General features: G+C 36.6%; 1 long non-coding RNA gene across 1 annotated transcript; it reads right to left on the reverse strand.

Annotated features, from left to right (window-relative positions):
* Positions 1 to 11234: 11234 nt before the first annotated feature.
* On the reverse strand, positions 11235 to 18400 carry LOC135971325 (uncharacterized). The gene is made up of 2 exons (XR_010587438.2): positions 18292 to 18400; positions 11235 to 13248 (listed from the first exon to the last, which is right to left on the reverse strand). It is a non-coding gene; the product is annotated as an uncharacterized lncRNA (long non-coding RNA).
* Positions 18401 to 20271: the final 1871 nt, after the last annotated feature.

Below are 20271 nucleotides of genomic sequence, written 5' to 3' on the forward strand. Positions count from 1 at the left end.
GTCTGACCTTCCTAACTTGAGCTAGGCTATCAGGTTCACTGGGGACAATAGTGTAACTCAGAGTTGGAACTTGAATTTATCAAGTAGGGACTATGCATTAAAATAATTTCATTTAGTGTTCAAGCAACACTAAGATGTGGTTATTATTGTAGACATTTCACAAGATAAGGAAGGCAAACATTATCTGGAGGTGAAGTGGTGGAAGTATGAGGCAAACTCATACTCTTCATGATATTTCTACATCCTTTTCTCAGTAAGTCTCTTTGTTAGCAGTAGGGAATCTTCCATTAGTTAGAGAGAAATGATTAAGAGGCAAATTTCAGCTCCTAAGGTAAGAGGAAGCACCATCTACCCATTAAACACTCTCAAATAAAATGAACTTTCCCAGAAGGTATTGAGATCTCATGTCTGTGATTATATTCGATCATGAGGAAATAAATTATTAGGAATGGGATTTTATTAATAAATTCAACTTATTATAAAAAAGGAGTAAGGTAGGTAGATGTCACTGCTAACAGCACCCAAGGAAGATCAGGAAAGTTCATACTCTAACCCCTTCACCTCTGTGCAGAGACCCCAAAATCATCACTGTTCATCTTCCATTGCCTTGCAGAACAGTAAGAGTTGGAACTGAAGGCCGATTGTGAGTACCCTCCACCGGGAGTTTCTTATGAATTGACTCATGTTTCTCAGATAATAAATAACACTAAAAGACACCAGTTAGCTTCTGACCTCAAGGAGTGCTACTTTCATCTCTTGCAGTCTTTGAAAAGAGATCTGATACCTGACATCTTGACAAAAGCACATCCCATCTTCTGATGGAAGCAGAACCAAAATTATTGATGTTACTAGTGATTCAGGGTACTCTAGATTGTTTGGAGTCCTATAGAAATACATTTAAGAGGCAAAAAATTTGCTGCCTTAATCTAAGCACAAATGACTTTAGTAGCTAGATACTGCTTACTCCGCTGATGCATTAGAGCTATACTAGTTCTACTCCTATTTCTTAAGAAGCTGTTTGTGCTCTAATTTATTTCCTGTTTGATCTTCACATATAGTTTTGCTGGGCTTATTTGTAACTTCTGTATCCATAAATAAATAATCACTGTGGCTTTAGCATTAAATAATATCTATTTAATATTTTGAGTCATAATTTTTATTGTGTTTAATGATAATGACTGGGAATTAACAGAAAGGTGACAGATTTCTAAAGACGCCTTTGAAATGTGGCTATTTGCCTCTGTCCTCCCACCTTTTAAAATAAACTGTATTTTATATCTTTATTATCAATGAATATTATATGATCTGAATACTGTTATGCTAATATACATGCGTATATATCATAAGAAATATAGAAAATATTTATTACAACTATTGGCAAGAATGTGGAGTAACTGGAACTCTCTTACACTGCTGGTTGGAAAATAAATAGTTTTAAACACTTTGATCAATAGTTTGGTAGTGTCTTACATTTTTAGATACACATCTTCCAAATAATCTGTTATCCCATCCTTAACTATTTGTCCAGGAGAAATAAATATACTTTTCCATCCAAGATTTGGATGAAAAAGTTCATAGTAGCTTTATTTGTAATAACCCCAAAGTGGAAACAACACAAACGCACAAATACAGGTGAACAGTTAAAATAAAATGTGTTCTATTCATACAATGGAATACTATTCAGCAATTAAAAGGAATGAATTATTGATGCAGACTACCATGTAGATGAATCTCAAAATTATTATACTGGTAAAAGAAGTACATACTGAGTGATTATTTTAATATAAAGTTCTTTAAAAAGGCAAACTAGTCTCTAGTGACAGAAACGGATCGGTTGCCTGGGGAGCCACCTGGAAGGGGAGAATGGGCATGGGAAAAGAGGGATTATTAAAGGACAAGGGGAAATTTTGAGGGTTGACAGATAGGTTCATTATATTGCTTCTGGCAAAGCTTCCCTGACAAATATTTATTTCAAAACTTACATTGCATTTTCAATATGTACACTTCATTTTATGTCAATTTTATTTTAATAAGTTACTTTAAAACTACACTACATAAGCAAGGTGCTTGTTTTTGAAGAAAAATATATTTAAGTCAAAGATTATAATTATATTTATGAAAATTGATTAATATTTTGTCAATATATTCAGAAGGACGACTAGTCACTTCTAAAAAATACACAAAATGCCAAACAACGGTCACAACAGAATATGTGTCATCCTGACAATAACTTCTGGTCTGTCCCCAGTGAATAATTTTTAGTTATAGAATTCATACAAGTCTTTTCAAAGAGCTGGTGTTGGAGATGTTGAAATAAAGAAAAAACCTATGAATGACCTGTATTACAATGGATATCCTATTTGGTCTATGTTTAGCTCCATTTTGATCCTAACTACGAAAAAGGAAAATGAATTTTCAAATAGAAACGAACTTTCTTTTTAATGAAATCTGAATCTGCTACTCTGTTATTGCTGTTTGCAATGAACCATTACCTAAGTCCCAATCATGTATCATGTAGTGATATTAGTAGTCACTCTGGATAGTACCCACCTAAAGTTCAGTCAAGGTGAGGAGAACCCTCAAGTATTCCTCATCATCAGTTATTCCGAAAGATGGGATTCAGTAATTCAGTGAAATTTAAACTTAATTTTTCTGAGGAAATTCATGCAAATGGCATGTAAGTCACTAATATACATAACCTATTTTAAATTATAATATTTACATGTGCATTTTGAAAGTTAGCACACAATATACATTACAAAATTTAATATACATCTTCAAAGTAAAATTTTCCCACCTCCTGGAAATAATGGAATTGGAATCTAGAAAACGTCTTTATTTCATGCTTCTCAACTTTGCTGTACTTTAGTGTGAAGAAACTGTTTTTTGTTCAGTACCAATATTGCCTTCTCCTGGTAGTAGCCTCAGTACTACTGTATATCTTTCTATTTACTCTAAATGTAAAAAAAGAAAAACAAAATGAAACCCTTTCATTTATTTGCATTCCTGCTATTTCTTGCCATCTAAAAATTGTACTATATCATCCAAGTTCAGTTCTAATCGGATGCAGTAATACTTGCTGTTATAGTACACAGTGAAAGGAGCTGCTGTCTGTAGGCTAGTATTTAGCTGTAGTTCCCCTTTGTATTGTAAGGTCCTCCTTTGTTGCAGACATTTACTATTTTCAGACAGAAACTCAGTAAAGAGTTTCAAATCTTCATAATACTTTGATACCTCACTGAGAAGCAGTGTGATATAGGTAGGATTAAACATCCAGATCCTGTCTGTGAAAAAGGATCTTTCTTCCAGGCATTAAAAAGGGCATTTCAGGTCAATTGATAATGACTTAACAACTCTGGGTACCCCCAGAAACCTCACCGTTTAATAACTTACTCAGAAGAGACAGAGTACATCCAGAAGGTTAAAAGTACAAACTTAAGGGCAGGTAGGGCTGGCTTTCTGGGTGTGCAACCTGTGCTTGTAAGGATCCTGTTCTGTTTAAGGTTCTGTTGTCACTGTCTTGAAACTCTTAGTGATTTCTGAACAAGAGGTTCCACATTTTCGTTTTTCACTGGGTTTGACAAACTAGGTAGCCAGTCTTACTTATGGTTCAATGCATATATTGTGTGACCTTCTAAGAACAGGTTTCCTCATCCATAAAATGAAGATACTGTTGTACTTACCTCCCAGGATTGTTCTTAGGAGCATAAAAGAAAAAATTTAGCTCGACATCTGACACATAGTAAATACTGAATAAATATTGGTTATTATCTTTGTTGTTATTGAGTCATCACGTTCATTACTACGTGCTGTTTTAAAATGCCTATAAAACAGAAAATTTTACTTTGAAGATGTATATTAAATTTTGTAATGTATACTGGTGTGTTAACTTTTAAAATGTACATGTAAATATTATAATTTAAAATAGGTTATGTATATTAGTGACTTACATGCCATTTGCATGAGTTTCCTCAGTAGAATTAAGTTTCAATTACACTGAATTACTGAATCCCGTATTTCGGAATAATCAGTGATGAAGAATAGGGTTCTCCTCACCTTGACTGAACTTTAGACAGGTTTCTTCTTGACTATAGGCTCCTGATCTTCTTTTTATTAGAGCATTTACTTTAGATAATTTGCAATTATAAGTTATTTTTCTTTATCCAATCCACTGTTGATGGGCTGATTCCATGTCTTTGCTTTTGTGATCGTGCTGCACCAATCGTGACTATGTGTGCCTTTTTGGTAGACAATTTACATTTCTTTGAGTATACACCCAGTAATTGGGTTGCTGGGTCGAATGGTAGTTCTATTTTTAGCTCTTTGAGAAATCTCCAAACTGCTTTCCACGGGGGCTGAACTAATTTGCATTTCCACTAACAGTGGCTAAGCCTTCCCTTTTCTTCACAACTGTCCCAACATCTGCCATTTTTTTTTTTACTTTTTAACAATGACCATTGTGACTGGTGTAAGATGGTCTCTTATTGTGGTTTTGATTTGCATCTCTCTGATGATTAGTAATGTTGAACATTTGTTCACGTGTATGTTGGCCACTTGCATATCTTTTTGGAGAGGTGACTGTTCATATCCTTTGTCCATTTTTAAATCATGTTATTTGCTTTTTGTTTGTTGCTTTGCCATTTGACCCAGCAATCCCGTTACTGGGTATATACTCAAAGAAAAATAAATCATTCTACCAAAAGACATCTGCACTTGGATGTTCATTGTCATAGTATTCACAATAGCAAAGACATGGAATCAATCCAGATGCCCATCAATGGTGGATTGGATAAGGAAAATGTGGTACATATACTGCACAGATGCTACACAGCCATGAAAAAGAATGAAATCATGTCCTTTGCAGCAACATGGATGCAGCTGGAGGCTATTATCCTATGTGAACTAACATGGGAACAAAAAATCAAATACTACATGTTTCACTTATAAGTGAGAGGTAAATCTTGGGTTCACATGGACATAAAGATGAGAACAGTAGATACTGGGGACCCCAAAGGACAGCAGGAAGGGTTGAAAACTTCCTATTGGGTAATACGTTCACTGTCTGGGCAACAGGATCAATAGAAGCCCAAACCTCAGCACAATGCAATATACCCATGTAACAACTTGCATATGAAGCGCCTGAATCTAAAAAAAATGGAAAAAATAAAAATAATACAAATAATGTTTTTCTGTCCCTTTGATATGTAAATCTCCTCTGAGCCCCTGGCCAGTTTTACAACCCAGGAATGTCTTTTCATGGATCTGGAAGACATGCCTTTGAAATATAATCACCAGAAAAAGATTGCACTCCCATCTCCCAGTCTCTGTGAGAAGATAGGGGCCTAACTTCTTCAATAAGCAACAATTAGCAAACTTAGATGGCCAAATTGCATTGATCAACCTCCTCCTTTCTAACATCTTCCAGTACTTTTTTTTTCACTAACTCACTAATTCCTCCTGTCTTTTGTTTCAGTGGAGTTGTTTAGTCTTAAATAATTGCAAAAGTCTTGAATAATGTCTTCTCTGCCTATTTAATTCTGTCTGGTGCACTTTTTCTTTGACATCGAGAACACTTTAGGTGTAGGGCTTATGACATTCAGGTTGAAAGTGTGACCAGGGAACCAAGCTGTATAGAGTAGATCCTGGTGACACTGTTTATCATATAGGTGTGTTTGGGCAAGTACTGATCTCTCTGTTTCCTCATTTATATAACAGAAATATTAACAGTATCTACTTTATTGAGCTGTGAGAAATAATTGAGATATCCATTTATAGTGTTTAGCCAATTTAAGCTTGGCTAAATAAATGTTGGCTATTAAGAGCTATTGCAATAAATGTTATCTATTAATTGTAATCACAGCATAAAAAACATATTATTTGGCCTCGGCTTTGGTCTAGCTGTCATCATCTCTTTTTATGACTACTGGAAGAGTTTGTGATTTTCTTTTCCAGTCTGCAGCTTTGACTACTCCTTCTGATCAATCTTTAACACAGTTGTTTTTTCCCCTAAAATATTTTTCCATTCTTTGTCCCATTATTTTTCCCATTCTTAGTACCCTTCCATTATTTTTCCCATTCTTAGTGCCCTTCAATGCTTTCCCATTACTTTGAGGATAAAGTTTAAATTCCATAGTATTGCACTCATAGGGCTTCCAGATATGGCCTGAGCCATTACTCCAGCTTCATTTCTGATGACCCTCCCAAATCTGGCCCCACCATATCTCCAGTCTCATTTCTGGTGACTCCCAGATCTGGCCCCAGGCATTTCTCTAGGCTCCAAACTTGTTTCTTATGATGCTCCCACTCACATCTCTCTCAATGTACGCAGTCTCTCATCATTCCAATTACATCAGGGTCCTGGCAGCATTGCATTTTCTATTCAGTGGCTCACACTACTCTCTCTCTCTTTGCTGGAACATCTTTTTCTTTCTTACTTCCCAGGTATGAAGCATCAGTTTTTAAGATTCACTCAAGTGTTAAATCCCCTGTGAAGTTTTTGCTTGTTTATTTTTCTCCTAATTTTTTCTATATCTTAATTTTGAAATAACCTGTGCTCATGGTTTAATATTTATAAAATTCAAAGATGAAATGTGGAGATAATTTTCTTCATATTTCCCTCCTTTTCCATACCCCCTCTGAAATCTCTTCCTTGTCAAGTTTCATTTTATTCTTCTTTTTATTGCATTTATAAATATTCATACAGAAAAACACACTTGGTATACATTTTTACAGAAAATTATAGTCAGACTGCCCATAAAATTCTAAAATTTGTTTCTTTTAAAAATGTATTTTGTGAGTGATATCATTTAATCCCATAGGGATTCCATGAAATAGGAAACAGTATTATCTCCTATTTTCCAACTGAAAAAACAGGTTCAGAGAAGATATCTCTACTGCTTAAGCTCATATGGATAGTAGTAACAGGCAGAGATGGATGAAAAATTAACCTATCTGATTCTTAAGTGCTTCATCTCAACAATGTTAGTATGCAGATAATCTCAATAAACAAGAACTGACTGACAAGTTGGGAGAATCTGGCTAGAGTTGAGGGACCAACGGTGTTGATAAGAACATCATAAAAGCTCAGCAAGAATAAAGTATGGCAGAGGTGAGAGAATGGAAGGTGCAAAAGGCCAGGATTTGATATCTTATCAGTAAAAGAGTTTGGGACTTGAGTAGGTTTTAAAGAATCATTGCTCTTGGTAAGGGAAGTGCAGCTGGAGGTAACTGGGAAAGATAAGGAACTTTGGAGTCTTAAACCTCACTTTTCAGAAAATGTAGTAGAGACAGGGAAAACTGCTGAAAGTTTCCTAAAGCTGACACCTAAGGTCTGGGCAAATGGGACTGTGTGTTTCATTGTTTGTGAAATTAGAAGGAATGGCAGGAAAGGTGTTGATTGTTCTCTAGGTGATCAACCATCTGGGTTTGCCCTTTACCCATGACATGTGTCTTAGACCATGAGGGTTGCTATAACAAAATACAATAAACTGGGTAGCTTATAAACAATAGAAATTTATTTCTCATGACTCTGGAGGCTGGGAAGTCCCAAATCAAAGCACTGGCAATTTGATGTCTGGTGAGGGCCCTCTTGCTCATAGAAAACCATCTGCTCACTCTAACCTTACATGATGGAAGGAGTGAGGGGTCTCTCTGGGGCCTCCTTCATAAGGGCACTAATCATGTTTATGAGAGCTCCATCCCCATGATACAATCACTCCAAAAGGCCTCACCTCCTAATATCATCACATTGCAGTGAGGATTTCAGCATATGAATCTGGAGGGGACATAAACATTCAGATCATAGCAACATGGGACTTTCAGTACTAAAACTGGAAAGTACCAAACAAACAAGGATGAATTGGTCACCCTGCTTTAAAATAACATTTTGGAATTACTCTTTCTCCTGTATTTTTATCCCCATCTCCCACTTAGATCTATTTGGATCCTACTCAGCTATAAAAATCCTCCTTAAGGCTGGGCACAATGGCTCATGCCTGTAATCCCCGCACTTTGGGTGGCCGAGGCAGGCGGATCACAAGGTCAGGAGATCAAGACCATCCTGGCTAACATGGTGAAACCCTGCCTCTACTAAAAATAGAAAAATTAGCCAGGCATGGTGGTGGGTGCCTGTAATCCCAGCTACTCAAGAGGCTGAGGCAGGAGAATGGCCTGAACTGGGGAGGCAGATCTTGCAGTGAGCTGAGATCACGCCAATGCACTCCAATATGGGCAACAGAGCCATACTCCGTCTCAAAAAAAAAAAAAAAAAGTATTCCTTAAGGCCAGGCACGGTTGGTCACGCCTGTAATCCCAGCACTTTGGGAGGCCGAGGCGGGTGGATCACTGGAGGTCGGGAGTTTGTGACTAGCCTGGCCAACATGGTGAAACCCCATCTCTACTAAAAATACAAATATTAGCTAGGTGTGGTGGCATGTGGCTATAATCCCAGCTACTTGGGAAGCTGAGGCAGGAAAATTGCTTGAACCTTGAACCCCGGAGGTGGAGGTTGCAGTGAGCTGAGATCGTACCACTGCACTCTAGCCTGGGAGACAGAATGAAACTCTGTCTCAAAGAAAAAAAAAAAAAATCTTCCTTAAGTATTGATTCCATCCTCAATTCAGAATTATAATTGCTTACCTTTACTTTGTTTTTACTTAACATTTCGAATTTGTGTCATTTTATCTTGAATCACAGTTATTTGTGACATGTGCCTCTCCTCTATTAAAATTTAAACTCCTCACCTAAAGATCATTATCTTAGTCATGTTGAACCACTACTACCACCAATGCCAAACTCTATACTTCCTATTTGGTAGGTACTTAATAAACATTTACTGAAGTTAACTAAAAGAAGCCTTCTATTGTTCTAAGTCCTTTTTGGATTTTACTACTTTAGAGCAAATTACAAGATTCATGGCAATTTTATATTGACTGGATCTGAAAGGCTGTATCATTTCAATCTGTTTACATTACATTAAAAACTTGTTCAATAATTTTATAACTATTTACCTGAATTACGTTTCAAACATGACATTACCTTTAGTTCTAGGACAGAAAAATGCTGTATCATTTTAATTTAAAGCAACCAAAGTACTCATTTGAAAATGAATATGAAGATGGAAGAATGGTTTTCAAAATTTATTTGAAAACATGGAGACACTGTTTGTGAAACAAAATTATGTCTATTGACATTCTAATGAAAATGAGATCAAGGGAGTAGCAAAGAAATGTGTTGTTGGGGAAAATCATGTACTATATAAGATTATCAAGTTTCTAGCTTTTGTTGTGAGTGATATGTGTTTATTTATTACTTAAAATAACTATTTAAATAATAACTAAAACATAGGCCATATATGAACTAATAATGAGACCACATTATAAACTATAGGTTATGATTAATCCTAAGCTGTACAACTAAAGTACAATAGAAAAAAAAGTATAGTTGTCAATAATGTAGATAAACAGGAATATATTATGTCTATATTTTTACACTGGATGTCAGCCCACTTCAACATCCTTATACATGCTGAACATGTGTTATGGACTTCAGACTTGGCTTTTCTTGTTGTTGCTATTGTGGTTAAAAAACACCTACATAACATGAAATCTACCCTTTGAAAATTTTAATTATACCTGTATTAAACTAATTATAACAATATTGTTAGGTATAAGCATGATGTCATACAGAATATTGCTAGTACTTTTCATCTTGCGTAACTGAAACTTTATGCCCATCGAACAATGACTCTTCACTTCCTCTTCCAGCCCCAGCAACCACCATTCTACTTTCTGTTTCTGTGGGTTTGACTACTATAGATGACTTGTACAAGTGGAATCATATGTTCTTTGTCTTTTTGAGATGTGTTTATTTCACTTAGCATAGTGTTCTCAAGGTCCATGCATGTTGTTGCGTATGATAGGATTGCCTTCTTGCTTTAAGGCCAATAATATTTTATTGTATGTGTATGCCACACTTTCCCGATCCATTCATCTGTTCATGGACATATAGGCCATGGTGAATAATGCTGCAATGAACATGGGTGTGCAAGCAACTTCAAAATCCAGCTTTCAGTTGTTTTAGATATATATACCCAGAAGTAGAAGTTCTGGGTCTTATGGTGGGTCTACACTTAAATTTTGGGAGAATCTTCATACTTTCCACAGTAGCTGCTCCATTTCACATTCCAACCAAGAGTGCACATCTATCCCAACTTCTCTACATCCTCACCAATACTTGTTAGTTTTTTTTTCATGATGACTATCCCAACAGATGTGAGGTTATATGTCATTGTGGTTTTCATTTGCATTTCCCTGATAATTAGTAATATTGAGCACCTTATCATATTTTTGTGACCATTTTATGTCGTCTTAGAAAATTGCATGTTTAAGTCCCTTTGTCCATTTTTTAAACTATAAGGGTTTTATTGCTATTGAGTTGTAGACGTTCTTTATATATTTAAGATATTAACCCCATATTAGATACTTGATTTGTAAGTATTTCTTTTTTCTCATTCTGTAGGTTACTTTTCCATTCTGCTGATTGTTTCCTTTGCTGTGCAGAAGCTATTTAGTCTGATGTAGTGCCACCTGTCTATTTTTGCTTTTTGTTGGCTGTGCTTTTGGCATTTTGTAAAAGAAATAATTGATAAGACCAGTGTCATAAAGCTTTTCCCCTTTGTTTCTTTCTAGGAGCTTTAAAGTTTCAGGTACTATATTTAAGCCTTTATTCTGTTTTGAGTTGATTTTTCTGTATTGGGAAGTGTAAGAAAGAGACCAACTTCATTCTTTTGTATGTGGATATTCAGTTTTCCCAACACCATTTGTTGAAGGGACTTTTTCCCATTGCGTATTTTTGGCACACTAGTCAAAGATGAGTTGACTGTACATGTATAGGTTTATTTCTGGGCTCTCTATTCTGTTCTATCAGTCTATATATCTATTTTTATTCCAGTACCACACTGTTTTAATTACTGTAGCTTTGTAATGTGCTTTGAAATTACATATTCAAGTGTGACACTTCTAGCTTTGTTCATTCTCAAGATGGTTTGGCTATTTGAAGTTCTCTGTTGTTTCATATGAATTGTAGAATTGTTTTTACTATTTCTGTAAAGCATTCCATTAAGATTTGATAGAAATTGCATTGAATCTGTAGATCATTTTCAATAGTGTTGGGGTCCGTGCTGGGGGTGGTGGAGAATGAAAGAACACACAAAAGACAAAGACACACAGAGAACATGGCGGCCGCACTCAGAGCCTCCGCCTCACTTTATTTATACTCCATAAACCACACGTCAGCAGAAAGAATGCAATGCAAAACAAACTTTCTTTTCCCACATGTAACCTTCTACTCAGTTCCTTGTTTCTATGCTCTTCCTTATCTGCCCGCCTTCTTGGCGCCTACGGGAGTTCATTAAAAGTTCAATTGGAGATACTGTCCTTGAGCCCTATCTATTCTCAGCATACTGTTTTCAAAGGCCCCTGCATTTCCCCCTTTTTGTTTTGTTTTGCCTCAATCCTAAAAAGGTAGCCTATATTTGTTCCTGTGTTTTCTTTTGTTTTTGGAGGCGACAGAGGGAGCATCAGATCACCAAAAGAAGTAGATCCAATTCGAGTGCCCAAAACAATATACTTCCAGAGATTGTAGAAATCCATGTTTTCATCTGGGTCCATGGGTTAAAGGCAGCAAGGCACTGACCCAGCTCTTGCAGGGTTACGGTTCCGGACAACACATGTAATTGTTGTCGAAATGCTTCGGAAATGTTCTGAGTGAGCTCTTGGATGTCCAAACTAATATTTTTATGGCCTACTAATAATTTTCAGATTACTGTCCAATTTTGAGAGATGTTAAAAGGCACAGGCGTTACACAAAATTGAGTGGAGTTCCAATCACATTGTAATGTTATCCGAGTACTAAGTACAGTGAGCTGATCTCCAAGCCATGTCAATGCTTGCTCCATGTTGTCCAATCTTTCAGCAAGTTGAGAATAAATGTTTCGTTGTTGAAGCCATAACCGGTGAGATTGCTTGTGCCATTGCTGCACAAATTCAGCATTTTGTATGCTTTGATGAAGAGCGAGTCCTGCTACGGTCGCAGTGGAAGCAATGGCAACAAGACTCATCACCGAGGCAATTATAAGTCCAAGGGCACGGCGGGTTCGCTGAAGAGAAGTCCAAATATAAGTTTCAAGAGGTGATGCCCCCCACGGTCACGTAAGGTTAACAGGTAGCCAAATTTCCTTACAAGCCCTGAGGATATAAATATCCCCAGTAAAGTTGTGCCACCAGGAATGATTGAGGCAAGACAAAAATGTACACATATCTGTACAATTAACAATCCCCGTATCATTATCCCATGTCAAATTCCCTGATAATAATAGGTAGGGCTCACGGACACAAGCAATAATATATCAGGAGGTATTTCGATATAACTGAATATGAAAGGAGTTAGTAGGGTTAGAAAGATTAAGGGACATATTCCCCACAAAAGTGCTAATGGCATCGCCTGCAGCTAACAACTTCCAAAGATGACTCTGTACTTCAGGCCTCCTTCACGCCATACCAAGGTTTCATTACTGTTAGCAGCAATAGTTTTATTTACCCAGTGTCATTTCAAAGGTATGTGACTAAACTTTATTTGAAAATAACCGTGCACACTCCAATCAGTTATTTACATTCCATTATATTCTAATAAAATCCGGGGTTTAGTTCCCTGACATTGTTGTCACTCCAGCACCTCAATATTAGGAGAAACCTCTAGAATAGGACAAAAAAGTAAAGAACTAGGAATAGTTTCATTACTATATACAGTATGATTATATTAAAAACTTCTAGTTACAATAATAACAGTATTAGCAGCCACATGACTATGATTATAACAAACAGCCCAGGCTTCATGCGATTTTCGGAGACAATGAGAACTATTTCCCATACATATTGGAACTCCTTCCACTCCAAATTGATATGTGTTGTTTATAATTCCCGTTTCCCATTCTATATTGTCCTTGTCCATATCGGGGGATGGCATCCAAGTAGTGTCATTGGTGAAAACCTTAATTTCTGCCTCCCCCCAGGCGATTCCCTGATACAAGGGCGGAAAGGGAATATAAGTCCAATATTCATACAAAGCCTCACTAAGAGAAATAAGTCCCCCGCCAAGGCACATCCAACAAAGGAAGAAAAGCATGCTGAATCCAGTTTTCTTTTCAACAGGGTTTCAATCATCTTGTAGGAAACCACTCAGGTCCGATCCCTGTAAGGACAAGAGCATAGCCCCATCCCTGTTTTAGAACTTGCCCTTGAACATACTTACCTTCTTCATTAGGATACCAAAGCTTTAAACTGTCAGCGGGGACTATCACCGAGGGAGGTGAGGAAAGATGGGTTACGGCAGCGGAATCTTGCAATTGTCTCCATTGATTCAAAAAAATTAAGGTAAAAAGAACCTTCAAAATCTGGTTTCAAAATCTGGTTTCTGGGGTCTCATTTCCCCCTTTTTGTTTTGTTTTAATAGTTAAGTTTTTAAAGTTAAATTTGCGCGCTCAATGATGGCTTGACCTTGACTGTTGCCCGGGATACCGATGATATGTTGAATATTGTATTGCTGTAAGAAAACTTGTAATTTACGAGAGACATAGGCAGGGGCATGATTAGTTTTAAGTATAAGAGGAATGCCCATGATGGCGAAACAAGTTAAGAGATGAGTAATAATAGAAATGAGAAAAGGTATCAATGGTATGATGAACATACCTTAATCGTCCAAAAGAAGGGACACTTTGTGGATTAACCCCAGGATAGAAGGATGGAATGCTCAAAGGAGCACAGGAAGGACAAGCTCGAATAAGAGAACGAGCTTGTTTATAAGTTAAATGAAACCGTCGTTGAAGGCCAGAACTATTAGAGTGATGTAGAGTATATTTTTGTTCTGCAGCATGTAGGTGGCCTATTAAAAGTGAATCAATCTGAGTATAACCATGAACTAATGGTCCAGGAAGTTGAGAATGAGAACGAAGATGAGTGATGAATAAAGGAGCTCGACGTTGGCTCAAAGTAGAAGATAACAAGGAAAAGAGTTTTTGAAGAGAAGAAGTAGCACAAAGAGGTAAAGTGGCCTGAGAAATGTAAGAAGTAACATAAACGGCGTATTGAGAATCACTAACAATGTTACAACCAGTAGTAGGGAAATCAAGTAAGACCATGAGAATAGCAAACAGTTCTCCCTGTTGCACCGAGGGATAAGGATAAACTGTAACTCGAGATTGATGAACACTCCAATATCCAGCCTTATCATTGCTACTAGCATCAGTAAAAAAGGTAGGACCTTGAGCAGGAATACAGAAATTGGTGAGAAAGGCAACACAGAATGTTGCCTAAAAAATGAAAAGATCGGAGACTTAGGATATTGGGTAGAAAATTGTCCAACAAAAGAAGCGCAAGCAACTTGCCAAGAATCAGAAGTTGCAAGAAGATAAGTGATCTGATTATGAGTGAATTGAGAGATAATTAAGGAAGGATCTCCTCCCCAAAGTTGTCGACAGTGATGCCATCCTTTGATGATCAGTTCAGCTAAACGATCGATATAAGTAGCCAAGCGTTTAGATATTTTATTGGACAAAAAGATCCATTTTAGTGGTCAACTAGTTTGATGAATCATTCCTGTGGGAGAAGGTAAAGTATGAAATAAACAAAAGGAAGGGCCTTTTGAAGTTGCTCTTCAACAAGCTGGAGTTCCTGTAAAGCCAAAGGAGTTAAATGGCATGAGTTGTCCAAGTGACTATCTCCTTCTAGAATAGAAAAAAGATGTTATAACTGATATATTGATATTCCTAAAACAGGACGCATCCAATTAATGTTTCCTAGAAGCTTCTGAAAATCATTTAATGTTTTTAAATGATCACATCGAATTTGAATTTTTTGGGGTCGAATATTTTGTGCCCCCAAGGTATAACCTAAATATTGAATAAGAAAATCCAGTTAAATTTTTTCTGTGGCAATATTAAGTGAGTAGAAAGAAAGCTGAGTTTGTAATGGTACAAAAGCATCTTGCTGCTTTTCTCTGGTTTTAACTTTGTGGGATAAGGGCAGGATTAGGAAGACCGGGCTGTAAACTTTCCCTAGGTTGAATGTAAACATTTATAGTTTTAAGAACAAGACAAAGACGGGAATTCCATGCAGAAGTACGTGGCTTTAGATTCCTCTCGGCCATTTGTTTTTTGACTTACTCTTTTAAAATCCTAAGTATTTCTTTAGATAATGGCCACTGTTTCACCTAAAGAGGAGTGGTCGTTTTACACTTTAATTATAAAACTTGAGACTGGTGAACAGTGGCTATGAGTTTAAAGGATTGTAGCCCATTTTGAACATCATATTTTTGACAGCTGAGGAAATATGAAGAATGTTTAAAAAAGCACCAAATTGTTATGAAAGATTTTGTCCCTAAAGATTAATATTGATAAGAATAATATAAAAAAAACACTTGACCTTGTTGACCTTTAGGACCGACACAGGTTAAAGGTTCTACGTTTTGATAAACCACAGAAGCAGCACCCAAGCCAGTGAGTATAACTGAAACTTGTCTTTTTTCCCATTGTGTAGGCCAATAATTTAAACAAATGATAGACATATTTACCCCCATATCAATTAACTCTTTTAAAACTATTCCATTAATGTGCAATGAACATAAGGGCTTTTGATTAGAAACTAAAGTTTCCCAAAAAACAGTTTTTTTCTGTGCTACCAAACCCTCTCTATTGAGAATACGTTCCCCTGCCTCTAGACGTATAAATTGTGAAACTTGTACCAAAATAAGAATTTTATTAGTAATATCATGTCCTTTTGGCAAAGGGCCACACACTCTAATAGCTAATTTATATACTCCTCTATTAGGAGACAAAGTATAAGGCTGAGTAATAGCTAAGTCAGCAGCGGTGCTCTGCTTAGTTGCCGCATAAAGCTGAGAAACTGGGGTAAGGTGTGGGATCCTTAAGGAGGACTTGAATTTATTCCTTAATGTTGTAGGCCATTGCTCACTGAATATTGTAGTAGACTTGTATTGTAATTGTTGGGGCCCCAAGCCTGTGGGCCCCGACTCCCATTTCCCAGGAGAGGAGACAGTAAATTTCCACTTTTATCAGTTTTGGAACGACATTTATTTGTCCAATGTCGACCTTTACCACAACATTTGTACACCTCTGAAGGCAGCTTTCTGCCTTGAGGGATAAAAGTGTTCAATTTTTATGACATTCTTTTTTGAAATGTCTAGGTTTACCACACTGAAAGCAAACACCTTGTTTGTTATTTCCTTTTAAGGCTTTAGACAAAGCTCCAGCAAATAATTGAGCATTATAAATAGCCCCTCCAACACTAACACAAGTTTTAATATATTTATCTAAATTGGCCCCATTGGCCTTTAACGATTTTAACAATTTTTAACAGTCAGCATAAGCATTTTTAAAAGACAATGTTTGTAACAAAATTTTTCAAGCAAGGCCAGCACCCACAATTTTGAAGACAGCATCCTGAAGATGGGCTATGAAATCTGGATATAGTTCATTTGTGCCCTATAAAATCTTCACAGAGGAAAGGGAACATTTTCCTGTTATCTCTACCTTATTTCAGGCCCTTAAAAACAAAGTCTTGATTTGAGTAAGGGCAACATCATCTAAACCAGCCTGAGCATTAAGAGTAGCATATTGGCCCGTGCCTGTGAGTTGTTCCTCAGTGGGTCCAGGGGGATAACACATAACATTTTTCCTAGCCTGTACATGTGCCTTGTTCATTTACCAGCTGTGCAATTGTAACCACTGAGAACGATCAAGAAAAGCCTTCCCCAAAGTCTTCCAGTCTATAGGAATTATCAAATTTTCTGATGAAAAAATATCAAGAAGACCAAGGATAAAAGGAGATTGAGGTCCATAGTTAGAAATGGCAGCTTTCTTTTCTTTTTAAAAATTTAATTTGTAAGGCATTAAATTGGACATTATTGCCACCATTTGAAAACTGAGCATTAGGAGCAAAAGAAGCACAAATAATTGGAAACAAATCCAGCTCCTTAAAAAAAATTTTTTTTTAATTAAAAGTATATGTAATATATAATAATACTCATATCCCCAAATATAAAGAATCTCAACATATTAATAAGAAAAGGCAAATAACCCAACCAAAAGTAGCAGAACAAAGAAATGACAATAAACCTATATGTCTAACATCATTACTCACTAGGAAATATGATTATTAATACCAAATTGAGAATCATTACATACACAATACAATGGTTAAAATTTAAAAACACAGAAAATATCAAGAGGTAGTTAATGTGTTAAGCAGCTCGAATACTCAACTTCTGTTTGGAGTGTAAATTGGTGGAACCTATGCACCCCTATAACATAACAATTTCCTAGCTGGGGTTATTAATACTATATTAATATTAATAGTTAATATTAATGTGCTTATTTATTGACTATTGAAATACTCATAATATTTTAACAAACAACAAGATATACATATACACTGGTTTTAACATATTAAACAGGTGTTTAGTATAAATTTAAAGTATGTCTGATGTGAACAGGGCTTCAACTTTGCCAAACAAAGGTAAAGATAAGGAAGCTGGGGGGTTGGAGGCTCTGGAAAATCCTCTTTTAACAGGGCAGAAGGAAAAGAAACAGGGAAAGCTCGCAAAAGTGAATTAGAAGAATATATCTGTAATATTTGTTGAAGCATTTCCATAATACACTGCATGTCAGAATTTCCCTTAGAAGAAGGAAGAGCTGGCTTTTTCTCTTCTCCCCCTTTTGCTACCCCCCCCCCCCCATCCTCTGTTATCCTGGCACAAATGGGCTCCATTTCAGATTTATTTATTTATTTATTTTTTCAAATCCTCAGATACCTTTCCTCCTGTGGCTACATTACTACACTCTGAATCAGTCTCAAGTAACTCTAATGTCTGAGTGATAGAGTCACACAAGGTCCACAATTTTAGAGGCATAATATCCCCTAACTGGAGAGCTCTAAGCAGAGTTTTTACTACCTGTAACCATTCTCTGTGATTCAGCTGCACTTTAGTCTGATACTGAAACCAGTAACAATGTTGTTCAACATGGGCAAACAATCACTTCAAAGTCTTTTTCTTTCACTTCTACTCCTATAGACAGCAACAGTCCTTGAAACAGCTGTAAATATTCTGAGGCCAGAGAGATGGAATTCCCCATAATGAAAGCTTAAGACGGTTCCCCTTAACAATATCTGGGCCTTACCCGCCCCTAGGGGGTTCCCCTTCTTGTTCTCCCCTACTCACCCGTGCTGACCCTGCTCGCTGCGCCACTTGTTGGGGTCCGTGCTGGGGGTGGTGGAGAATGAAAGAACACACAAAAGACAAAGACACACAGAGAACATGGCGGCCGCACTCAGAGCCTCCGCCTCACTTTATTTATACTCCATAAACCACACGTCAGCAGAAAGAATGCAATGCAAAACAAACTTTCTTTTCCCACATGTAACCTTCTACTCAGTTCCTTGTTTCTATGCTCTTCCTTATCTGCCCGCCTTCTTGGCGCCTACGGGAGTTCATTAAAAGTTCAATTGGAGATACTGTCCTTGAGCCCTATCTATTCTCAGCATACTGTTTTCAAAGGCCCCTGCACAATAGTATGTACATTTTAACAGTATTAAGTCTTCCAATCCATTAACGTGGAAAGTCTCTCCATTTCTTTGTCTTTTGAAATTTCTTTCATCAATGTTTTGTGATTTTCACAGTACAAGTCTTTCACTTCCTCAGTTAAGTTTGTCTTATTCTTTTTTTTTTTTTTTTTCTGAGATAGCGTCTTGCTCTGTCACCCAGGCTGGAGTGCAGTGGGGCAATCTCAACTCACTGCAAGCTCCGCCTCCCGGGTTCACACCATTCTCCTGCCTCAGCTTCCTGAGTACCTGGGTTTACAGGCGCCCACCACCACACCCAGCTAACTTTTTGTATTTTTAGTAGAGACGGGGTTTCACCTTGTGAGCTAGGATGGTCTCGATCTCCTGACTTCATGATCTGCCCACCTTGGCCTCCCAAAGTACTGGAATTACAGGTGTGACCCACCATGCCCGGCTGTCTTATTCTTTTCAGATGGTCTTTTAAATGGGTTTGTTTCCTTAATTTTCTTTTTGAATAATTCATTTTTAGAGTATAGAAATACAACTCATTTTCATATGTTGATATTCTGTCCTGCAACTTTACCAAATTCATTTATTATTTCTAATGTTTTTTATGGAGTCTTTTTTTTCTACTTATAAGATTGTGTCATTGCAAACAGAGACAATTTTACATCTTCCTTTCTGATTTGGATTTCTTTAATTTCTTTCTGTTGCCTAATTGCTCTCCCTAGGACTTCCAGTACTACATTGAATAGAAGTGGTAAGAATGGACATTCTTGCTTTGTTTCTGATCTTAGAGAAAAATATTTTAGTTTTTCATTATTGTGCATGATGTTGGCTGTGGGCTTTTCATATATGACTTTATTATATTAAGGTAATTTTCTTCTATTTTTAGTTTACTGACTGTTATTTGTAAAAAGTGTTGAAATTTGTCAGGTGCTTCTTCTGTATTCATGGAGATAATCGTGTGAGTTTTATCCATTATTCTATTAATATAGTATATCACTATGTTAATTGATTTTTAAATGCTGAACCATTCTTGCGTCAGATAACTCCCACTTAATCATGATACATGATTCTTTTAATGTGCTATTGACTCTGTTTGCTAATGTTTTGTGGAGTATTTTTCTATTTATGTTCATTAGGGATATTGGCCTATTGTCTTCTTTTCTTGTAGTGTCTTTGTCTGGTGTTGCTATCAAGATAATGTTGGCCATAAAAAATAAGCTTAAAAGTGTTCATTTCTCTTCAATTTTTGAAATAATTTGAGAAAAATAGGTATTAACTTTCTTTAAATGTTTAGTAGATTTCATCAGTGAAGTCATCTGGTTCTGCGCTTTTCCTTGTCAAGGAGTTTTGATAACTTATTCAATTCATTACTGGTTATTACCTATAGGTCTGTTCAGGTTGTCTATTTCTTTATGATTCAGACTTGGTACATTGGGTGATAATAGAAACTTATCCATTTCACCTAGCTTATCTAATTCGTTAGGATATAATTATTCATAGTAGTCTTTTTATTTCTGTAGTATCAATTGTAATGTCTCTTCTTTTATTTTATTTGATTTTATTGAGACAAGGTCTCACTATGTTGCCCAGACTGGCCTTGAACTCCTGGGCTCAAGCAATTCCAATGCCA

The sequence above is a fragment of the Macaca fascicularis genome, chromosome 6, assembly GCF_037993035.2.
Source record: "Macaca fascicularis isolate 582-1 chromosome 6, T2T-MFA8v1.1".
Lineage (NCBI taxonomy): Eukaryota > Metazoa > Chordata > Mammalia > Primates > Cercopithecidae > Macaca > Macaca fascicularis.